The sequence below is a fragment of the Neltuma alba genome, unplaced genomic scaffold (assembly GCF_004799145.2).
Source record: "Neltuma alba isolate B1F8T4 unplaced genomic scaffold, ASM479914v2 tig00004130_pilon, whole genome shotgun sequence".
Classification (NCBI taxonomy): Eukaryota; Viridiplantae; Streptophyta; class Magnoliopsida; order Fabales; family Fabaceae; genus Neltuma; species Neltuma alba.
In genome coordinates, this window is record NW_021633576.1 from 22,409 (window position 1) to 28,408 (window position 6,000).

Consider the following 6,000-nt stretch of genomic DNA (forward strand, 5'->3'; position numbering starts at 1 on the left):
TCATTTCATATATATATATGTTCATTATTTCGTTTAAAACTATTAATATTAATGTAAAATTTAAATATATTAATTTTTATTTAATCAGTCCGTGCAGTGTTCCTTTCTTAATTTGTCCCCCCCCCCCCGGGGTTTCAAGTTTCCACATTCCCTGTACCAAAACAACTAGGAAATTTGATATTTGGGACAATCTAAGGCACATAAATTAGTTATGACATCAAAATTTGAAAATAACAACTGAAAATAAAGGTCACAGGAAAATGGGTGATTGTTTTGCGTAGACTCTTCCACGGAAGAACAGAGATGTTTTCAAGGAATATACGGGATTCAAATTATTAATCATATCTCTTCTTGCATATTGCCCGGAATGTTTCGAGGCACAAAGAAGCCAAACGTCAGCTAACTTCCTTTTTTAAGTGTTCCCTCGATCAATCTAAGCCAGCTTCACTCTATTATCGCTTCCTATCAAACAACTTTCTCTCTCAGTCGTCTCGTCCATCATCTAGAGTAATACCTTTGAGTTACCAGACAAAGCAAGGCATGGAGTTCGCTGCCAAGGTGGGGGAAGCACTTCTCTCTGCTTCTGTGCAGACCTTACTCGACCTGATTTCCTCAAGGGAGTTTCGAGATTTCGTGAAAAATAGAAAGCTCAACGTCTCTCTTGGATGAGCTGAAGATTACCTTGTTGATGCTGGTGCTGTCCTTAATGATGCAGAGAGAGAAAACAGATCACCCGTCCTGAGGTTAAGGAATGGCTTGAAGAGTTGAAAGATGCTATCTATGATGCAGAGGATTTGCTAGATGAGATCAACACTGAGTCTCTGAGATGCAAGGTGGAGCAAGATTCACAACATGTGGCTAACAAGGTGCGATCCTTCTTTTCTTCTTCTTTTGGTCAATTTTTACTGGGGGTTGAACTCCAAGCTAGAAGCAACATCTCGAAGGCTTGAACACTTTGCAAAACAAAAGGATATCCTTGGTTTGCAGAGTGTTAGCTTCAGAGCGCATAAAACAGTGACAACATCATTGCTAAATGAATCTGTTGTGGTTGGTAGAGAGGATGATAAGGAGAAACTATTGAAAATGCTTCTGTGTGATGGAGATCCAAATCCTACTGATGTAGGAGTGGTCACTATCTGGGGTATGGGTGGCCTGGGTAAAACTACCCTTGCTCAACTCATCTATAATGATAAGAAGGTCCAGGAGCATTTTGATTTGAAAGCTTGGGCTTGTGTTTCAGATGATTTTAATATTCTGGAGGTGACCAAGAATCTTTTTGAGTCCATCACTAAAAATGTCTACGATGGTAAAAATCTAGACTTTCTTCGTGTTGAATTAAGAAATAGCCTGAGTAATAGAAGGTTTTTGATTGTGTTAGATGACTTATGGAATGAAAAATATAGTGATTGGGATGATCTCATAACTCCTTTTCACAGTGGGAAAAGGGGAAGCAAGATCATCGTAACAACTCGCCAACCAAGGGTTGCTGAAATCACGCATACATTTCCCGTACATAAATTGAGTCATCTCTCAGATGATAACTGTTGGTCTTTAATCTCCAAACATGCATTTGCAAATGTAGATCCAAACAATTATCCAGATTTAGAAGCAATTGGAAGGAAAATTGCAAGAAAATGTGACGGTCTCCCAATTGCTGCTAAAACAATGGGAGGTCTTTTGCGTTCAAAAGTGGATGCAAGGGAATGGAATAAAATTCTGAATAGCAACCAGTGGAATATACCAAATGATGATGTTATGCCTGCATTGCATTTGAGCTATCTATATCTTCCCTCACATTTGAAGAAATGTTTTGCTTATTGCTCGATTTTCCCAAAAGATGTTGTGCTACAGAAAAAGAAATTGGCCTTGTTATGGATGGCTGAAGGCATTGTACAGCAACAATCCCATGGGGAGAAGACATTTGAGATTGAAGCAGAAGACTGTTTCAATGAATTATTATCTAGGTCATTCTTTGAACAATATAGTGGTAATCCAAAGGAGTTTGTCATGCATGATCTCGTTAATGATTTAGCAAAATTTGTATCTGGCAAGAGCTGCGTTCAATTTGAGAGAAATGAAGTCCCGAAATCTATACGACATTTATCATTTTCCCTAAAGAAATATAGTCGCTCTAAAGAATGTGAGAGCTTTTGCCATGCAAATAGTTTGAGGACTCTTTTGTCGCTAAATGAATTCAAAGATTGGCCACCAACATGTGTTTTGACTAGAAAAGTGCTCCATGATTTGTTGACAAAACTGAAATGTCTAAGAGTATTGTCCTTACCAATGTACGAAAACATTGTTGAGGTACCAATTTCAATTGGTAATTTGCAACTTCTGCGGTATCTCAACCTTTCCCACACTTCAATCAAAAGGTTGCCTGATGTAGCCTTTACACTTCACAACTTGCAGACATTGCTCTTATCAAATTGTATTTATTTTATTGAATTGTCAGAAAAGATAGAAAAGCTTATTAATTTACGTCATCTAGACATTAGCAAAACTGCTTTGAAGGAGATGCCCACACAAGTTACAAAACTACAAAATCTTCAAAATTTAAGTACCTTTATTGTGGGCAAACAACCAGATGGATTGGGAATTAAAGAGTTAAAAAGGCTTCCTTACCTACAAGGTAAACTTTCCATTTTCAATCTACAAAATATTGTTCACTCTATGGATGCTTTGGAAGCAAACTTGAAGAATAGAGAAAAAATTGAGGAGTTAGTGTTAGAATGGGATTGTGATGTTGAAGATTCACAAACTGTGAAAGATGTACTTAACATGTTGCAGCCTTCAACAAATTTAAAGAGATTGACCATCAAGCATTATGGAGGCACTAGCTTTCCTGTTTGGGTAGGGGATTCATCATTTATAAATATTACCTCTTTATGGGTGAGTAATTGCAGTAATTGTTTTTCGCTCCCGCCATTTGGAGAACTACCTTCTCTCAAAGAGCTCTCAGTTAGTGGAATGGGATCAGTGCGTTCAGTTGGACGTGATTTCTATTGTAGAAAACCTGAATACTCTACGTTTCAACCATTTCCATCCTTGGAGATTCTCATATTTGAAAATATGCCTATTTGGGAGGAATGGATACTATTTGATGGTGAAGGTGCCAAATTTCCTTTCCCTCGACTCAAAAATTTGAGTTTGCATGATTGTCCTATGTTGGGGGGAGACATGCCTAACAACCTTCCATCATTAACAGAGGTTTCTATATCAAATTGCAAAAAATTGGAGGCAAAATCAACAGCTTCGCAATGGATTACCTCTATCAAGAAATTAAAAATTGAGCAAGGGGAACATGGGTTATTAAGAGCACTTGATGATTTATATCAAGACTCTTTGGAATCCTTAGCAATTACGAAGTGTGATAGCTTGCAGTCTTTGCCAAGAATGATAATAGGTAGTCGTTGTCTTCAAAAGTTGTTTCTCGTAGATATCCCATCGATCATGTCCTTCCCAATTGATGGTTTGCCCACTTCTTTGCAACATCTTAGAATTGACAATTGTGAGAAATTAGAGTTCCTACCTCAGGATTCTTGGCAAAACTACACATCACTTGAACACTTGAGTATTTATAATAGTTGTCCTTCCTTGAAATCTTTTCCATTAGATTGTTTTCCCAAGCTTAAATGGCTTGACATTTGCGAATGTCATAATTTGGAGACCTTTACACATGTTGGGGGGTCTACTCTTCCCTTAGAATATTTTTTGGTCGGAAGCTGTGACAAACTTAGATCAATGTCAGAAGTACACATTGATTCCCTTGCCAACCTTCGACGCTTTCACCTAACTTCGGTTCCAAAGTTGGAATCATTGCCTCAAGGTGGTTTGCCTTCTAACTTGCGAATATTTAATATTGGGGGCTATAATGAGGTATCTTCTATACCAATCCAAGACTGGGGGTTTCAACGCCTGACTTCTCTCTCATGGTTTGAAGTTTCGGATGATGGAAGTGAAAGTATTCTCCATAATTTACTAAAGAATCAATTACTACCCACTTCTCTTGTGACTATCAGCATCGCGGACATTTCCAATCTTAAATTGTTAGAAGGAAAAGGGATTCAACACCTTACTTCTCTTGAACGGCTCTTCATCCGCGATTGTGAGAACCTTGAATCCTTGCCAGAAGATGCGCTGCCATCCTCTCTTTTGTTGTTGGCAATCTGGCGTTGTCCAAAATTAGAAGAGAGATATGATTATGAGAGAGGGAAACACTTGTCCAAGATCGCTCATATTCCCACCATACGAATTAATCGGAAATACTATGATCCTTGAGATGGTGCATTATATTGCTTCAAAAGGTGAGCTCTCAAATTTCACAACATTTAATCATTTTAGTATCTATTAATGTATATACTTTTTTCCTTTTTCTTTTTCACAAACCACATATGATATATTCCCTTCGTGATCATCGAATAGATACCAACATTTTATGGGTACATCTTGCCTATGCCCCACACGCGCGCGCACATTAAAAAATTTGCTCACCCGGGAGCATCATATCAATGATGCTTCTGCAATATTTTGTTTGAAAGGGAAAAAAAAAGAGTCTTGTAAAACATTCTATTCAATTTTTCTTTTCCTACAAAGACATACTGTTTCTTTTTTTTTTTAAAAAAAAAAGAGTTTGTTACTTTTCATATTCGGCAAAATATTATTAATATCATATCAGATTTTTGATAAATAAAATTGAAAAAATATATTTTTCCATTACCATATGAGCATATGTTTGGTTGTTGCGAACTGATTTTTATTTTCATGTTACTTCTTCACATTGCAGATTCTGAAACTTTGTGGCAGAATTGAAACTCTGAAGGCACCAAAAGATTTTGGAGACCACCAAGGGCAAAGTGCCTTCAAAATGATCCTCTGCTTCAAGTTCTCTGTTTTCCTATCATCAAAATAATATAGTTTTTTGTTTTATTCATCTCTGGGAGTTGATTCATCAAGAGAAGGTCATGTGAGTATCCACTTTTTTTTTCCCTTTTAAAGAATCTCCATTTTGAAATATAATGTAATTTTGTTACAGTGATGGTTCTCTATTTTTATTATGTTAAATATTCATTAAGCCTTCTTGTAATTTGTAAACCAGTATGATAAAAATTCTGCAGACTTCCACGGATATATGCCTTTGTCCTTGAGGGTTTTGTGGCATCACCGTCTCAAGATTGGTATTCCAAGATACAGGATTAGCTAGCCTAGTTTGTATGAGGCTCATTGCTTCTTAGAGAAATTTACTAACTTCAATGTTTTTAATTTAATATAGTCATCATATGAAGCTTCAAGTGACAGAGGATATCTTATTTTTATATTCACAAATTACTTGAAAAGCACAAAATAAAATTTCACTGACGGTTTTTCCTTGGATGTTGCTTTTTCTTTTTCCCCTTCTTTTCAGTGACTTGATCTAAAATTTCATAAGCAGAATGTCATTGGCTTTCAATAAGCAGAGCAATGGCGAGATGCTTCTAGAAGATGGCACATCTTAGGTAATGCATTTTGTTAGGTCTAACCATTTTTTAATTATTGAGATGGAAAGCATATTCATGTGCTGTAGATTTTCGAATTTAGATGCAGTTTGTTATATGTGTATGTGTGTCTATACCCTATCTGTGCAAGTCTGATACGTGAGAGAAAGTATTAGTGACTTCATTTTAAGGCAAGAAATCAACTACCGAGTCTCAAAGATTTGGAACCATTCTTTCATGCTCAGGCTCAGTGTAACAATTTAATACTACAAATAAAAAGGGAGTTTGAAAAATTCCTTTCATATTTGTCAAAATATTATTAATATCTTATCAGATTTTTAATAAATAAAATTAAAAACATTTTTTCCATTGCCTATATGAGCATATGTTTGGCTGCAAATTGACTTCCATTTTGGTGTTACTTCTTCACGTTGCAGATTCTTAAGCTTTGTGATGGACTTGAAGCAAAAGTGGCTATCAGATGATTGAAACTCTGAAAACAAAAGAAACTCTTTTGTATTTTCAA

At 36.2% G+C, this 6,000-nt stretch overlaps 1 pseudogene; it reads left to right on the top strand.

The window, feature by feature from the left end:
- Nucleotides 1-513: 513 nt before the first annotated feature.
- Nucleotides 514-4,281, top strand: LOC114743781 (putative disease resistance RPP13-like protein 1; annotated as a pseudogene).
- The last annotated feature ends 1,719 nt before the right edge of the window (nucleotides 4,282-6,000 follow it).